Source organism: Zalophus californianus, chromosome 15, assembly GCF_009762305.2.
Source record: "Zalophus californianus isolate mZalCal1 chromosome 15, mZalCal1.pri.v2, whole genome shotgun sequence".
In the NCBI taxonomy this organism is placed as follows: Eukaryota; Metazoa; Chordata; class Mammalia; order Carnivora; family Otariidae; genus Zalophus; species Zalophus californianus.
The window spans coordinates 79,244,590-79,263,048 of NC_045609.1; the positions used below are offsets into that span (position 1 = coordinate 79,244,590).

General features: G+C 42.8%; 1 protein-coding gene across 6 annotated transcripts in view; it reads left to right on the plus strand.

Annotated features, from left to right (window-relative positions):
- The first annotated feature begins 7,177 nt into the window (after positions 1-7,177).
- The window catches only part of PLEKHA1 (pleckstrin homology domain containing A1), a 59,026-nt gene continuing 47,744 nt past the window's right edge, over positions 7,178-18,459 (plus strand). For 4 of the 6 annotated variants that reach the window (XM_027590243.1, XM_027590250.1, XM_027590222.1 and 1 more), the window contains exon 1: positions 7,309-7,460. The gene's annotated coding sequence lies outside the window, so the exon portion shown is untranslated. Of the gene's footprint in view, positions 7,278-7,308; positions 7,461-8,985; positions 9,084-18,459 lie in introns of those variants that run through there. The other 2 variants (XM_027590233.2, XM_027590238.1) reach the window with 2 other exon arrangements.

The window sequence follows — 18,459 nt, forward strand, 5'->3', positions numbered from 1 at the left end:
ATTGGATGTAGAGATTACTTAATAAAATCTTTTTAAAAAAATGAAATGTATCTTGATCTGAGTGGTGGTTACAGTTTATTGGGCTTTAAACTTAAGAGTTGTAGATTTTGCTATGTGTATTAGTCAGCTTGGGCTGCTATAACAAAGTACCACAGACTGAGTAGCTTAAATTAATTTTTTTATATTTAAAATTTTTAAGTATTTTTAATATTTTTAACTGTATTTCTCACAATTTTGGAGGCTGGGAAGTCCAGTTTCACTGACAAGGAAATGTGATTCAGTCCCTGGTGAGGGTTTTGCTGGATTGCAGATGGCTGCCTGCTCCCAGAGTCTTCACATTGCTGAGAGGAGTGGGGACAGTGAGCTCTGGTGTCTCTTCTTACGGGGACATGAATCCTATTGGGTCAGCCCCTCCCCCTCCTTAGGACCTCCTTTAATTTTAATTACCTCCATAAAGGCCCTATCTCCAAATACAGTCACATTGAGGGTTGGGGCTTCAACCTATTAACTTGGTGGTGGGGGGGGCGGGGAACATAATTCGGTCCATAACACCGTATTTTAGTTATACCTCAAAACAAAACAAAAACAGAGAAGAAAATGATACCAATGTCAATTGCTCATTGCCAGAGATTCTAATTCAACTGGTCTGCCGGTGGGGTCTTGTCCCAAGAATTTTCTTAAAGCATCCCAATGATCCTACTCTGCCCCAGGGCTTGAGACGGTAGACCCTCTATTATAAAGACCTCCTCTCTCCACCGTTCCAGGACTTGAACCTGGCAGGGGAAGCCAGCCTCCGGGCTTATGCTGGAATGCACAGACTGCAGTGCCGGATAAGGAAATCAGTGCAAAGCTCTCTTTTATCTGAAGGAAGTCGCGCATGAAGGACTGCTGCAGAGGTGGCTGTTGAGGTCTCCAGCCCGGGGGCGGTCTGGCTCGTCCTGGGGCCACTGCGCAGGCTTCTCCGCGCCCCCCTCAGCGCGCACACCTGCACAGGCTGCTCTTGGCAGGGGCCCAGGCTTAGCATCTCTTTTCAGCCTCTCTGTAGCCCCGCTGAGGAGGCAGGAAAGCCGTGATTGGAATAAGCCGCGGTGGGACTAGGTGAATAATTGTGAATGGAATTCGTGCTGGAGACTGCTGCTTCTCACAGCTGCGGGTGGGGGGACCACCATGGGAATTCTGAGTATTGTTCAGCGCTGACTGCACCTTCCATTGTTGGGCTCTAATTACAGCTTTTGTTTCAGCATAAAGTACAGTTATTAAATGCTGGCCGGAACAAAGATGTATTTACACGCCAGGGGGGGGGGGCGGTGAAGCCACGCTATTTTTAGAGCTACCCCTGCTGTTAGTCTGTGATGGGGGAGGGGCTGGGGGGGGAACCTGCCAGCTTCTAGGTGAAAGCTAAATGTTTCTGAGGGAGGCGGACAGGATGGGAAATGATGAAGAAGCCATGGCCGTCCTGATCTAGTCTAAGTCAATTTATTTATATTTATTTACTTTTGTAGCGGGAAGGGGATGTGAGGTACACTTGGGAAAGCAAGCTGAAGTCCCCCTGTATTATTAGTCAAGGTTCTCCAGAGAAACAGACTAATTAGGACAAATAGAGATAGAGATAGAAAGATATAGATAGACAGAGAGCCGTAAAGATACAGATATATGAGAAAGGAGATTTATTATATGAATTGTCTCAGTGCCTATGGAGGCCGAGAAGTCCCATGATCTGGTCCCTGCAAGCTGGGGAGCCGGAACGGCTGGTGGTGTATTTCAGTTTGAGTCCAGCAGCACCGACGTCTGAGGGCAGAAGAAGATGGATGTCTCCTCAGTTCAGACAGCCATGAATTCACCTACCTCCGCCTTTTCTATTCAGGCCCTAAAAGGATTGGATGATGCCCACCCACACTGGGGAGGCAGATCTTCTTTACTCAGTCTACCGACTCAACTGTTAATCTCTACCAGAGACACTCTCACAGATACATGCAGAAATAATGTCTTAACCAGTTATCTAAGCATCAGTCAAGCTGCCACATATAATTAGCCATCACATCCCCCTTACACAGGCATCCTTGGTCCTTCTGAAGGAGCCCCTCATCCTTCCCCAGTACCATGTCCACACCATACTGCTCTCCAGCTGTACCAAGCTCCCCAAGATCCTAGACCACGATGAGTACTTCCATCCCAGTCACCCTAGATATGTGTGAGGTTCACAGCAATCAAAGTAGTTCTAGAACCTACCCACTGCCCAGGTGAGAGATTCTAAATGTATCATCCATCTTGGTCAGGCAAGCTCGGGAATTGGACTAAACTGAATAATACAGTCGTGGATATTGGTAGAGCCGTTAATGTGTGCCAGACACCTCGCTAAGAGTACATATTTGCTAATATGTGTTATTTCATTTAAGACTCAGGATGAGCTGTAAAGTAGGAATTATTATCAACTACATTTTACAGATGAGGAAATGTTGAGGCTCGGAGAAATAAGGTAAGCTGGTCAGTGTAGATGGACTGACCATATCTGGTCAGTGTAGATGGACTTCAGAGTCCTAGCTCCTTTCTAGCCTTTCCTGGGGTGGGACCCACAATGTCCATGAGGTTTATGGTGGAAGCTGTGACTTCTGCTTCTCTTCTTTGGGGGTCAGAGCATGGCAGCCCTCCCAAACGCTTGAGGCATTGGTTCTTGCTGTTGAAGGCAAATATACTCTTCAGATAAACGACCAGATGGGTGAGAGAAACCAGTGGCCTTTAACTCAAGGAGGAGCTTGGCTAGAGTGTGACAGGTGAGTTGCGCGGGGTCTGAGGAGGAATTCCCATAGGCTGAGGAGTAAAGTCCAAGAGGGACTCATTCCCAGATCCTCTCCCAGACTTGTCTGGAAGAAAGAGCCTTTTACCTTCTAGAATGTTCCTCTACTTAGCTACCCAGCTGTGGCCCTGGACAAGCACCTTGGCTTCAGAAAATCTTCCTTTTCATGTTTTCATGCCACATTGGAGCAAGAGACCACATGTTTGGATGATAGCAGGCATTCTGTGCTCCACAACTTTAGGGTTTACCAGCATCCCAGACCTGCTACATGTGGTCAGGATAATTAAAGTATGAACTTACTGGGGTGTGTGATGGGGCTGGAACCTCATCAGACCCCAGAGATCACAGGGGGTGCTGAGGAATTTTAGGAGTCCTATGGAATAGGGGTCCTAAGGCAAGAATACCTGGTCCTGCTCCCTAAAAATCTTGGAGGCAATTATCTCCCCTGATCCCCCTTTTTTTTTCTTGTCAAGCCTGGAGTTGGGGTTGGTTGCTGACCTGTTCTGAAATCCTGTTCTCACACCGCTGTGAGCATGACTTGTGGACAAGTCTCTCATAGCTCCTCCCTGAAGGATTGCGCTCCAGCCTAGGGACACAAGAATGAGCTCCAGAAGGAGCATCCAGTCACCTGATCTGTATTCTGGGCAGGTCACTCAATCCCGCCCCACCCTGGGTAATTACTGAGACTCATCGTTCCTATCGCTTGGCTGAAGCCCAGTGCATGGGAAGGTCGGGAGGGCCAGCCTTCTGACTCCTTAACCGGAACAGCAACCCTATCAACTGCTGCGAGTTTCATTTTTTACACTAAAAAACAGGGAAGAGCTGTTTTTCACTCTCTGCCACCCAGTTTCTGGAAGGGACGCGACAGAAACAAAGCTGGGTTTGCAGAGTGTTTGGTTCAGGTTTAATTCTTGTTCTATCTTGGTTCTGATTTCTAGTGAGAACAGGGGTTTACTTCTGGAGTTACTTCTTCTGTTGATTTCTGATTCTGACTGTCCATGAAGCAGGCTGGTGGCCTTCATCATTGAACAAATATTTCTGTCCTAGGCACTGAAGATACAGCGATGAACAAAACAGATTAAAAAAACCTACAGGTTTCACTCTAGTGTGACAGGCAGAAAATAAACACAGAAGTAAGATATATAATGTGTAGGAAAGTGATCATTATTAGGAGAAAAATATAAAGCAAGGAAGGAACACCTGAAGTGTCCGTGAGGGGAGGTCAAAGATTTCAGAGGTGACACGTGCTCAGTAAGTTTCTGTGTGATTTGGGGCCAGTCATGTGACTTGTCTACACTGCTCTACTTTGTGTTGTCAACAGGGTTAATTCTATGTGGAGGATCTTGCATGTAAGCATATGGAAGGGACTCGATAAATATTTTCGAATGCAACATCAAAGTGCTTTACACACTCAAGGTGTGATGAGGAGGGGGAGAGTGATGTTTTAAACGTAAATTGCAGATTCTTGAATTCAGATTCCTCCTTTTCTTCCGATGACAAGTAGCCATGGAATATTCCAGCATTCCTCAGTGCTGTCTGTGGGTCCTGAATGTTCTGGGTTTGTTCTCAGACTGTAATTTCAACAAGGGAATATTCCACATACTTCTTCTTTAAAAAAAAAAAAAAAAAACAAAAACAAAAACTAAGAGCACTGTTATGTAATAATTTTTCATCCAAAAAAAGGCTGGATGAAAAGGACAGAGAGGAGTATTATTATGGTTATTATTATTATCATCATTATTGTTATTTTGGTGACTGCATTTATTGGCTGACCCTGAGCCTTCCATACAGAAGGGTGTTAACAGGTTCTGTTTATACTGCAACCTCAAAGGAGCCCTGGGATTACCTGGCTGTGTGTCTTTGGCCAATTTGAATCACTTTTCTGGCTCTCCTCATTATCTGTACATGTGGCTCTCAATATCAAACAACCTTTGGGGCTTGTTAGACCAAAAACACAAAGGAATAATTTAAAATCACTCAGTCAATAATGTCCTGCCCAGAGTGAATTAGAGGCTCTCTGCTTCAGAGGTCTGATCTCTGGGCTAGGGTTTCCAGATCAAATACATGCTAAATTGGAATTGGAATTTGAATTTCAGGTAAACAGGAGTTTTTATTGGTTTAAGTATGTCCCAAATATCCCACTTAGAATCTTCTAGGATTCCAGAGCCGGAGACTCCCTCCAGACCCTCTAGTCAGGGAAGGCAAGCTCAAATGTCTAGAGGAATCAGAAAGGTGATATCTGGATTTTTATGTGAAATCTTACTATTTTTATTTATTTTAAAGATTTTATTTATTTGAGAGAGAGAGAGAGAGAGAGAGAGAGCGAGCATGCTCAGGCAAACTCATGGCGGGGGGGGGGGGGGGCGGGGAGGAAGGGAGAATCTGATTACTGCCCCTCCCCTCCCAGCTGAGAGGGGAGCACTACACAGGGCTCGATTCCAGGACCCTGAGATCATGACCGGAGGAGCTGAAGGCGGATGCTCAACTGACTGAGCCACCCAGTCACCCCGAAATCTTCCTATTTTTAAATGTTAGCCACACCGTTTAAAAAAAACCCCTAAACCGACCGTTTGAACCAAAGGAAACAGTGCTCTGGCCAGTTTAGAAACTATCATCAGGCCAAACGCTTTCAACCATTATATGGATGAAGAAATGAAGCCTCAAGAAGATACGTGTTAGCAAGGCTACACAGCAAGGTTTCCCAAAAGATAACAGAACCGTCCTCCTGGAAATGTGGAAAATGAGCAGTCTGAAAGAGCCAGGACAGAAGCATTCCATGGAAGATGTATTCACCTCCAACGGCTTATGCGGACTCTGAGAACATTCTTTAAGTTCAGCACTTGAAATCACTGAGAGTCAAGAAAGGCAAAGTGTCACCCTCTGCCTGAGGTCACACAGGTATGTCTCCACAGGTAAGTGTAGGGCTGTTTTCCACTTCTCCTTTGATTCAGATGAGATCATATCTTTAGGATCCTAATAAAGACAAACTCCAAATCCAATTTTCTGCCTCATAACCAGAATGGAGTCAGGAGGCCAACCTGAGTGCCCAGACTTTGAACCTAGTTCACAAATAAAGATAAGTAGTCAGGATTCTGCCATGTAACCGGGTCATGGCATTTACCTTGCGTTTTCTGTCTCAGCGGCTGTACAGCCTGTCCTACCACTGGACATTGACTTGTCTCCTCTACATCTTCACATAGGAAGGATGTTCTGAAAGGTGTTGATAAAGATTTTTTTTTTTTTTTGAGAGAGAGCGAATGATAGAGAGCACGAGAGGGAGGAGGGTCAGAGGGAGAAGCAGACTCCCTGCTGAGCAGGGAGCCCGATGCGGGACTCGAACCCGGGACTCCAGGATCATGACCTGAGCTGAAGGCAGTCGCTTAACCAACTGAGCCACCCAGGAGCCCCATTGATAAAGATCCTGAAGGGTGAAGGGTGTGATCTAAAGCTGTCCGTGGGGAAGGGAAAGAAGGACACAGACGGAACAAATATTTATTGAGAGCCTAATGTGTGTCACGCACTGTGGAGGGTGTGGCATATAATTCTTTCCCAGCTCTTTGCATGTCTGAATAATTCTCATTTTTCAGGTTTCAGCTCAAATATCACTTCCTCAGAGAGCCTTCCCTGACCACCTTCTCTAGAGTACCCCTCCACCTCTTTAACTGGTGCCATTTCTCCATTGCATTAAAATCTAAAATTATCTTGCTTGTTTAAGGACTAGCTCTCCTCACAGATTGCAGGCTCCACGAAGGCAGGATGGTGTCCGTCTTGTTCTCAGATGTACACCTAGTGCCTATCACAGGCGCTGGCACATAGCAGGCGCTCAACAAATGTTAAATATTTATGAATGGTCATGAGAATACATATTTATGCTGCATATTTCCTGAAAGAATTTGAATTCATCCTTTTTTAAGTTTCTCTAAGCCCCCTGTCCTATCAAGTAGGAGGCTGAGCTAATAGTTCTAGGGAGAAACGGTTATGAGCCAAGAGTTGGTGCGCAGAGCTGTAAAGCGTTTTCCTTCAGGTCACACAGCAGCCTGTGAATTTATGCTTCCTGGACCGATTATAGGACAGCCTGCAAACAAATTATCCGCAAGCGAAGGAAGCCTATTTTTAAAGATCCCTGGGCCGCGGAGCTCTAGGCGAAGACATCAGAGAACCCCGAGTTTCCCCCGCCAACTCCGGGCCAAGCCTCTCCGTCCTCGAAGACTACCAATCCCAGGAGGCACCGCAGCGCAGGGGCCCAGAGGTCCACGCGCAGCCCGCTCCGACGCGCCGAGGCCACCCCCTCTGGAACCAGGAAGACGCCCGAGGCCCGGCCCGCCACGCCGCCGGGACTCGCGCGGGTCCTGCCGGGACTTGTAGTCTCCGCGGGCTGGGAGTGCCGCTCCGGAATCTCGGCCGCCGTCTGGGGGCTGAGCCGGCGCGGGCACGCGTGCGCAGTGTGTGGACGGGCCGTCGTGGGCGCCGCTCCGGCAGTTCGGTGCCTGTGGGAGCCGGGGCCACGGCTGTGCGGGTGCTGCGGGCCGAGGGCCGACGTGAAGTGGGGCGTGAGGAGCGCGGTCGCACCGGGGCGGGGTGGGCGGGGCCGGGCTCCGGGAGCGCTGCTCCGGCTGAGGCGAACAGGGAGGCGACCGCGCGTCCGCCGAGGGGCCGGCGGGCGCTGGTGAGTGAGGGGCGGCGGGCGGCGCAGGGTCCCGGGCTGCCCCGCGGCTCCTCTCCGCGTGTGTCCGCCGCGCGCGGCTGCACCTGGGCGAGGCCGCGGCGCTGGCTCACCTGCGCGCGGGCTCCGGGGCGGCGGGAGGGGGCGGTGTCCTTTTCCCGCGACTCCTTTATTGTTTTCCTGACCTCAGCCCTCGGCGGCGTCCGGCGGGGGAGGGCAGGGAGGCCGGCGGCGGTCGCGGTCGCCGACGAGCGGGTCGGGGGCTCTGCTGGAAAGCACGGTCGCGCGCTGCTCCCGGGCGCCCTGCGCCGGCCAGCTGTCCGGGGATTCCCGGCGGGCGACGCCTGTCGGAGTGGCTAGACTCCAGGGCTGTGCCCCCGGGGGCTCAGCTGCCTTGGGCATCGTTTTCTAATGGCTTAATGCGCTTTCACTTTAGGACTCGCCGAGTCAGTAATCGACTCCGCCCTGTGCCGTAGAATCATGCTTTATCTTCGCACCTTAATGGTGCAGATGACCAGGGCGAGAGTTGAAAGTGACTTGCCCAAGGTCACGCAGGTAGGACCAGGGGGCAGCGATCAGAAAGAATCCTGGTCTTTTGGCCTCGAGGCCAGCTGCCAGCCGCAGCGCCTTGGGGAGGTCCTGAGTGGTTTGTGGTTTATTTCAGATACTTTCTATTGACCCTCCTGGATAGATCATCAGAGGGGAAAGTGTTGTCAGAGTGAAAACGGTCTTGTTATTTATAGCGTTTATTGCCGTTGTTGAATTCTAGTCATGCTAAGCCCCGAAGCCGAGCATCTGCCCTGCGCCGGGCACTCGGTTGTTCAGTTTGGGGGCAGATCCAAGAGGAGGTTTAAGGAAGAAATATGCGCGCAGTTTGTGCCATTTTCCTCTCCCTTTTTCACCTTCCAGTCCTGTAATACTTGCTTTCTTATTTTACGATTGATTGTTGTCTGTTCCAGCAGGACTTTCTGAATGAAGGCAATGAAGTCATTGCCTTTGTGAATTAGTTTACTAACTAGAAAGTCTTATTTCCTGTGTGTTTAATGACTGGAACAAGTAGCGCGCTGTGAGGTTTATAACCATTGTCTTTTTATCTTAGAAATACTGATCAGTCTGCTTTATTACCCGCCCCCTCCCCCCGCAAGGACTCGGCTTACATACTTTCTGTGTGAGTTTAATGCCTTTGAAACACTTTACAGGGAAATTTGGCTCAGCTTTCTATGAATCGGAGAACTTGCAGAAAATCATTTTGTAAAGCTCCATTTTTCTTCACAATGTGAAGGACTTGAAGAACTGTTATTTCAGAAATAATAAGATTCATTCTGACTAAAATGCCTGTTACTTTTCATATTCCTAATTTTCATATTAATACACTTGTGGCAAAAAAATATTTCCCCAAATAGAGTTTGCTTAAATAGTCCTCATCTCGACCAAATCTTCCCAAGGAAAATTACATTTTAGAATATTTATATATTTAAACAAGAATGAGCTTAGCAGAATTTGAGTTAATGGTTAATTTATTTTATAGTGCTATAAACCCTACAGAATATCCATTGGTGGGTTTCTCTTGAAGAGAGAGCCATATCAAGGAATATCAAGGGATATAGCTTGAATTGGCTTTTTGTGGTAAGTAGTGGGTAACTTTTGTGACTTGAGAAGAAGTGATTTATATGGACTGAAACTGCTTCATATGGCACTTTATCTTGCTAATTAGTAGTTTTGTGGTTGCTTTGGGGAGGAGGGAAGTAGCAGGTTTGTATCTTTTTATTCTCCAGTTTTAGCAATGTAGCAAAATAGGAAAGAGAGGTGGTGTGTCAATTTGAGTTTGTCATAGACCACGAGAGACAGTAAAACAGGATAAGTATACAATTGTTAGGAAACTGCTATGAGTTCATAAGCCGGAAGGACCTTTTTAGAAATGTTTAAGGACATTAAAATAGCATTGGGGTTTTTTCTTTTTTTTTTTTTTTTTTTTTTTTTTTTAAAGATTTTTTTATTTATTTATTGAGAGAGAGAGAATGGTAGAGAGAGAGCATGAGAGGGAAGAAGGTCAGAGGGAGAGGCAGACTCCCCGCTGAGCAGGGAGCCCGATGCGGGACTCGATCCCGGGACTCCAGGATCATGACCTGAGCCGAAGGCAGTTGCCTAACCAACTGAGCCACCCAGGCACCCTGGGGTTTTTTCTTTAAAAAGCCGCTGTGGGCAGTCCTCCGTATTTGTTGTTAACGTATAGGATGAGACAATATTGAAGACTCCTGGGAAAATATTTAGGAAAGATGGAAACATTTTATATTTTTGTAGAGGCTTTTCCTCTAGAAATGTCTAATGCAGTTTGAAAAGAAAACAAAAAAGACTTAAGCCTCAAAGTTCCTATAGTCTTACTGCGAAACTTACTGTTATGTTGACTGTACGATAATTTGTAACCCTGAGTGAAATCTATGAAATAATTTATTAGCATAATTTAAGTTAGACTTTGATATTGAAATATTGCTGGATGTTAAATTGTTGTTCTTGTTTAAATAATTCTGTCGTTTAAGAATGGAAGAGAACGTTTTCTGAATACAATATAGTAATTATTCAGATGTGACAACAGTTAACACTGTGCTTTTATGAGATCGAAAACTTCAAGTACTATAGTAGTAGTAACGGCCTCAGCTTTGAGGTGAAGTAATGTACAAATACTACTTCTCCACATGCTTGAGCATTTTACTTTTGTTAATATTAAATTTTGATTTTAAATTTTAAGATGATTTTCATATTTCTGACCTGCAATAATATAATAAAATGGTTTTGGTAGGAAAGAAATACTAAAACTGAGTTTGTTTTGACCGTTAGGTACACAGCATTTAGAAAGGTATTAACATGGTATCGAAAAGAGTTCTTAGGGCAGAAACTTCTGGTGGTTTTAGATGCTTGTCTGTAATGCTTAATTATTTTTAGAAACAAAAATATGGGATGTTTTTATTTAAAAATCAAAATTCCTGTTGATACTGTTATAGCAGTAGGACTCAGTTATGCTTAATGAGTAACATTAAACCATTGAACTCTGAGTAATATTTTTTCCTAGTAGCTGCTGTGTAATAAAGAATATGTGAGCTTGTAATTAATTCCTAGAAAATGTTTAAGCAAACATATTTGCTGTTTATTTTGATAAGACTTTTGATTAGCTGAATTGCTTTGATTCAGGGAAATAGTGTTTTGGGATTTTTTTTTTTTTTAAGATTTTATTTATTTGCGAGAGAGAGAGAGCACAAGCAGGGGAAGTGGCAGGCAGAGGGAGAGGGAGAAGCAGGCTTCGCAATGAGCAGGGAGCCGGATGCGGGGCTCAACCCCAGGACCACCTGAAGGCAGATGCCTAACCGACTGAGCCACCCAGGTGCCCCGTGTTTTTGGGATTTTATATCAGAATTTGAATTGGAATGTCTTGACTGTAAAAGAAAATCAGTATCATTTGGGATATTTTTTAGCATTTAAATAAGCCTTAGAGTCTTAAATATTTTTTCCTACATGAGAATCTTATTATTGTCAGTCTGATAGTTTTATTTTTCAAAAAGTTGTGGTTTTATGCTTTTACATAATCTAGCCTCTTGTAGTTTAACCATTGAACTCTGTCTTCTGTGTTCAGTTTACCCTCTTCCTGAAGAAAAGACAATCTCAGGCACTTAGAACTAGAAGCAGTCTCAGAGGACTTCTAATGTAGCATCTTATCCAGTACAGTAAATCCCCCATGGGAATTTTCATGTCTGGTGTTTGCTCTCATTACTAAGGGCAGTGATGCTGTTCCATATACCATCAGGTTGTTGAGTAGTCTGAGCTTGGGGAATACAAACAGAAGACAGTTTTATTTTTCACCATTCACTGCTTTCAACTATGTTTTGTGGGGTCTTCCTTTTTCCCCTCTCTCCTCACCTCATCACATCATGGACAGATGATAGCTTTTCCATCATTTATAGCTATTAAAAGCTCCAGTCTGTCTCTTTCAGTTTAAACCTTCAATCTCCAATTTAAAGTTCTCCTCCCCTGCCCCAGTGTCAGGCCACTTATTACTTGAAATACTTGGAGTGGGGAGGAATTGTGGTATGCTCCCAGGATTCCTCCTTCTCTTTCCTCTTCTGGGATCTACTTCGTCAGGGACTTGTAAGAAGAAAAATGGAAAAAGACAAGTCTATCTTACCGGGTGCTGTTAAAGCCCTCTTTTGATTAGCAGTGGCAAACCATTGATGTCCACTGATAGGCGCCCACACTGGAATTTTTGGTGAGCTCTCAGAGACTTCTCACTGCACATAATTCCTGGATGTGAAATTTGCTGTGGGCCTACACGGCCACCTGCTTGTGCCTGACCTGTCAGTCGCACCCCCTGGTTCCTGGGGGTGAGATGCTTGGGGGATCTTTTCTCTCTACAGCCAGATTTTCTGGTAACAGCAAGACAGCTCAAGTCTAGCTATCTCCTGTAGCTTCCATGTAACCCACTGGAAACTCACTTCCTTATGATGCCAAGTGGTATGCCAGCTGCATAAATCTGCCCCCTTTTTGTGCCCTTACATTTCTTAATTTTTTTTGCCCCCCCCCCCCCCCGCTCAAATAAGTACAGACCAGCCACTCAGTCTGTTTCATGAGTAGGCATTGAACTAAAGACTGGAATGCCGGTCTCTCCTTATAGACACTTCTTGGTAAATGATTCTCTTAGAGGGCTCCTGCCACCGTTTTGGGGTGAATACCTCCTTCCTTCCCAAGTGTTCTCCCTGAAGACTTGGAAGACTTCGAATTTTTTCCCTCTCTTCTGTCAAATGCTTATATCAAATGATGGTAAAGTGTTGATTATGGTGCCAGAGCCCTGAGGGGGGTGTGTGTGAGGGAAGGGGTGTCAGTGCTGGGCTTCCCAAATGTTTGGTCCTTGAGGTCTGTAAATCCTCAGCTTTGTGTTAGCAAATTTGGGACAACAAGGCTAGTTGGTTAACATATAATAGTGAAGCCCTGTGGGCCTAATGACGTCTAACTGTGCAGAATTTAATTTTTCCTTTCTTTGGTCTGTGATTTTTGTTTTGTTTTTGTTTTTTTGGCTTACTTCCTGGGTCCTCACTGATGAAGTATTAACTGTGACAATGTTAATTGATGACTGTTTGTATGATCTAACTATACCTTAGACTGGAGGATACATTTGTGGGAAGGTTTTAATAATATAATTTTATCTATTCTTGCCTCATACTAGCTTTACTAAAAATATAAATACAAATAGAAATATAGTGTTTGAACCTTTTTCCTTCCATTGGCTAAGCAAACCAGTCAGTTAAATCTGCTAAATGATTTCTTGTCTAAGGAGGAAAAAGCAGCTTTCTATCTAGAAACTGAAATATTAATATTTATTGCAAAAACATGGATAGATCTAGAGGGTATAATGCTAAGTGAAATAAGTCAGTCTGGTAAAGACAAATACCGTATGATTTCACTCACATGGAATTGAAGATACAAAACAAATGAACGAAGAAAAAAGAGACAGAAAAAACCCCAGGCTCTTAACTACAGAGAACAAATTGGTGGTTGCTAGAGGGGAGGTGGATGAGGGATGGGTAAAGTAGGCAAAAGGCATCGAGTACATTTACTACAGTGAGCACTGAGTAATGTATAGAGCTGTTGAATCACCATATTGTACACCTGTAACTAATATAACACTATGTTAATTATACTTGAATAAAACAATTGTGGAGGAAGAAAATATTTGTTACAATTATTATGGGCATCTTAATACTACATTCAACAAATAGTTATTGCGTGCCTTCCATGGATCAGGACTGTTTTAAGCATTGAAGAAACAATAGTAAATACAAAAAAAAAAAAAAATCACTGCTCTTGTGGAGCCTACACTCCAGTGTGGAGAAACAGGTAAATAAGTAAATGATACTGTTTGTTAGCAGCAAATGCTAAGGAGAATAAAGCAGGAAAGGCAGATAGGAAGTGGCAGTACAGTTCACATTTGCAATTTTAGATAGTGTCAAGTTGGGTGTCGTCGCTCTTTCTCTGAGAAAGTGATATTTGAGTTCAAAGGCCCTGAGTGGGGAGCTTGTCTGACATAGTACAGAGTCCAGTGGCCAGATGAGTGACCAAGGGGGACTGGGATAGGGTGTGGGGTGTGTAGGTGAGGCCTTTATGTCTTTGTAAAGGCTTTAGTTTTTACTTGAATGAGATGAGATCACATTGAAACAATGGTTCTTAACCTTGGCTGAACACTGGAATTATTTGGGGAGATTTAAAAATGTACTAATGTCTAGATCCCATCTTCAGAGTTTCTTTCTTCTTCTTTTTTTTTTTAAGTTTTATTTATTTAAGTAATCTGTACATTCAATGTAGGGCTCAAACTTACAACCCTTGAGATCAGCAGTCACATGTGTTTCTGAGTGAGCCAGCCAGGCACCCCCCCATCTCCAGAGTTTCTGATTTAATTGGTCTGGGAGGGGGGTGTCCAGCCTTGGCATCAGGATTTTTAACAACTGCTAGGTAATTCTAATAAATAGCCAAAGTTGAAGAGTTTTGAGCAGAGTGACATTACCTGGTATTGAAGAGCCTGGGCTCCAGAGCTAGACTCCTCTGGTTTGAATCTGAATTGTGCCACTTCCTAAACCTATGACCTTGGACAAGTTATTTTTAAAATTCCCTGTGCTTTGTTTTTTCATCTGTAAATTTGTTACAAGGATTAAATAAACTAATATTTAAATATTTGGAACAGTGCTTGGCCAGTAGTAGTATGTGTTTACTGAATAAACACTTGGATATATGTCTTAATGGGACCACTCTGCTCTGTTGAGAATAAAGTGAAGGGGGCAAGAGCAGAAGCAAGGAACAGTCATCCAGCTGAGAGGTGATGGTGGCTTGGACCAGAGTGGCTACAAATGCGAGTGATGAGAAGTAGTGGGATTCTGGATGTATTTACAAGATGGAGCCAACAGGATTTGCTGAGAAAGAAGATTCATTCAAGTCTGACTCTAAGATATTTTGCCTGACAGCTGGAAGAAGGGAGTGGTTATTTATTGAGATGAGGAGGACTGAGACAACAGGTTTCTAAGGGGAATATCTGATGCTGTTTGTTAAGTTTGAGATGTCTTTTAGATTAAGTAAGTAGATATGTAGATAGTTGTATACATGAGTCTGCAGTTCAGCTGGATGTCCAGAGCTGGAGAGAGCTGTTGGAAACCATCTCTATGTAGACCCGTGTAAATAAGTGAGCTCACCAAGGAACTGCGTATATACAGAGAAGAGGTCCATGGGCCACCTCCTGGGACACTCTAATAACGTTCAGAGGTCTGGGAGATGAAATGTTTCTTAGAGTTTCTGATGTGATCTAGAATGAAAAACAGTTGTAATTCTTTCCTTCTTTCTTTTTCTTTTCTTTTCTTTTCTTTTTTTTAGAAAAACAGCTTTATTAAGATATAATTTGCTGATTTAAGGTGTACAATTGAGTGGTTTTTAGTATATTCACAGAATTGTGCAACTGTTACCACAATCAATTTTAGAATATTTTTATTACCCTAAAATGCAGCCTGTCCTCTCCCATCCCTAGGCAACTCCTTATTCCCTTCACCCCTTCTATCCCTAGGCAAGTGTTAATCTACTTCTGTCTTTACGGGTTTGCCCATATGGAGTTCATATCATTGGAATCATATAATATGTGATCTGTTTAGGAAGAGGTAGTATTCGTTAGTACCTAGCATCTAGAGTCATTAGATAATTAAGCATTTGGTAAAGGTGGGGGCTATAAGATCTCTCATTGTAAAGATACATTTTCCTCTTTGATATTAATAAGAAAACTGTGGGGTAGATATTTTGAGACTGTGAATATTCTGTTCTCTAACAACCTGTTATATATTGGTTTTAGTGTTCATTGAAGATCCTTACTTAAATCAGTGATGAGGTTGCAAAAGTGATGATTTTCTGTTACTATCATACTTTCAAAGAATGAGTTCATAATATCTCTAATTCAGATGTATTATGTAGAGTTTTGCCTTTTTTATTTATACATCTTTTCTGTTACCATGAATATCTTGGTTCCTAATAACAAATAAATGTTGTATTACTTTATATTATATATGTTACATGGTATCATATTTTATATTCTATATTGTATATTCTATATATTAGTGTTACGGCAAGATAATCACAGCATTAATATGTTTACATTATCCTATAGTGCACATCAAATACTATCATATATATAAAGTATTTTCAGAATTATAATACCAAGTGAGATTACTGGGTTATGGGATAAATGTATATGTGATTTTGTTAAATAGTGCCGTATTCACCTCAGTAGGGTTGCACCATTTTGCATTTTCATGAGCAGCGTAAAAGAGTCCCTGTTATCTAATAGCATCACCAATATAGTGTATTGGCAAGCTTTTGACTTTTTGCCAGTGAGATAGGTGAGAAATGGTATCTCTCTGTAACACAGCTTTTTTTCTGTTGTGAAGGATTGTGAACATCCACAAAAGCAGACAGAATTATATAACTATAGTACCCATCATGTAGCTCCAACAACTGTCACTCCAGGCCATGCCTTCTTCATTCCCTCCCCCTAGATTATGCAGGTAATATTTTATGTCTGTATCAGTAAATACCTCTAACTGATAAGGATTCATTTTCTTGATGACATAACCACAATAACATTATCACACTGAAAATAAAGATCCATTTCCTTAATACCATTAGGCAGTATCCTAATATCTAGTTTTCTTAAATATGTTAGTGTTTTTTTAATTTAATTTATTTTAAAGATTTTATTTGAGAGAGAGTCGAGAAAGCACAAGCAGGGATGGGGAGCAGCAGAGAGAGGGAGAGGGAGAAGCAGACTCCCCACAGAGCAGGGAGCCCGATGGGGGGGCGGGGCTTGATCCCAGGACCCTGAGATCATGACCTGAGCCAAAGGCAGATGCTCAGCTGACTGAGCCACCCAAGTGCCCCGTCAGGGTTTTTTTTAAAAACAGGATTTATATAAGGTCCACATGTTGTGATTGTGTTTAAGTCTTTTATTATTTATTTTTTAAAGATTTATTTGAGAGAGAGAGAGAGCAAGTGCACCTGGGAGCAGGGAAAGGGGCAGAGGGAGAGAATTTCAGGCACACTCCCCCATGAGGCTGATGTGGGGCTGGATCTCAGGACCCTGAGATCACAACCTGAGCCAAAACCAAGAGTCGGTCACTCAACCGACTGAGTCATTCCAGGTGCCTCTTAGTTTTTTAATTTATAGGTTCTTCCTCCTGTTCCTTTCCCCCTGCTCCCTTGGAATTTATTTTTGAAGAAATCATGTTACTTGTCCTGAGAAATTTCTTATAGTTTGGATTTTGCTGTTTGAATCCCTGTGGTGTGGTTTAACATGTTTTCCCCCTGTTTTCTGTTTCCTATCAGTTGGTAGTTAGATCTAGAGGTTTGGTCAAATTCAAGCATTTTTTTTTTCAGAAGTGTTTCATGGATGCTGTCATGTTCTTAGGCACATGAAGTCTGGTTCTTTTTTATGGTGTCAGTGGCAATGCCTACTGTATCTCTTATTTTGAGATTTTTCTTATTATGAATAAAGTTGAGCATCTTTTTATATGTTTAAGGGCCATTTTTATATCTTTTTCTGCAGAATATCTGTTCATGCGTTTTCCCCATTTTTCTATTGAACTTTCGATAATATTTCCCTTGACTTTTTTTGCAAGCTCTTTAAATGTTATCATATTATAAGTTGTAAATATTTTCTACTGGTTTTGACTTTGCTTATCAGGTTTTTGCCATGCAAAAGCTTTTTAAAAAAAGTTCTGCATGGTCAATTTTATCAATGAATTTTTTATTGCTACTGGATATTTTTTATTAACTTTTTAGAACTTTAAGTTACATACAATAAACTGTATCCATTTAAAGTTTACAGTTTGATGAGTTTTGACTATATTGTGGCATGTGGCTGTAGTTCCTTCACACAGTAGAATGGTATTTCACTGTATAGACAGATTACATTTTATTTATCCCTTTGTGTGTTGATGGACATTTGGGTTGTTTCTAGTTTGAGGCTATTAGAAATAAAACTATAAATATTTGTGAATTAGTCTTTGCATAAATATATGTTTTCATTTTGCTTGCATTAATACCTAGGATTGGAATGGGTGGGTCAGAGATTAGGTGTATTATTTTGGTTTGGTTTGGTTTATTGCCAGAACTTTTCCCAGAGTGGTTGTATCATTTTACGTTCCCATCAACCGTACAGAAATTCTGGATGCACCACATCTTTGACAACATATCATATTGTCATTTTGCTTAATTTTAGCCATCTGGTGAGTGTGTATGGTATCTTTTTAAATTCAGGATTGTTGATGTATAATTTACACACAGTAAATTTTACTCATTTTAGGGCACAGTTCTGTAAGTTTTGACATGTGCATATAATTGTGTAAGCTCCACCACAATCGAGATACACAACAGTTACACATCAAAAAACATTGTAGTCCTTTTCCTTATCCTAAGCCCTAGCAATTCCTTTTTTTTTTAAAGGTTTATTTATTAGAGAGAGAGTAGGGGGGAGGGGCAGAGGGAGAGAATTTCCAGCATACTCCCCACTGAGTGTGGAGGGAGCCCTGTGTGGGGCTCGATCTCACAACCCTGAGATTATGACCTGAGCCTAAACCAAGAGTTGGACATTTAACTGACTGAGCCACCCAGGTGCCCCTCAAGCCCTAGCAATTCTGATGGTTTTTTTAAAATCACTGTAGTTTGTTTTGTTTTGTTTTTTAACTGGCATGTAGTAAAGTTTACTCTGTGGTATATAGGCCTGAGTTTTGATGAATTCATTACGTAGTGGTGTATCCCACCACAATTAAGATGCAAAAGAGTTCATCACTACAAATATTACCCTTCGAAGCCAACCTCTGTCTTCACCTACTAATTTGTTCTCTGTCCCAATAGCCTTTTTGGTCTGGCTTTTTTCACTTAGCCAAATAGATTTGAGATTCATCCATGTTGTATGTATCAGTGGTTTGTTGCT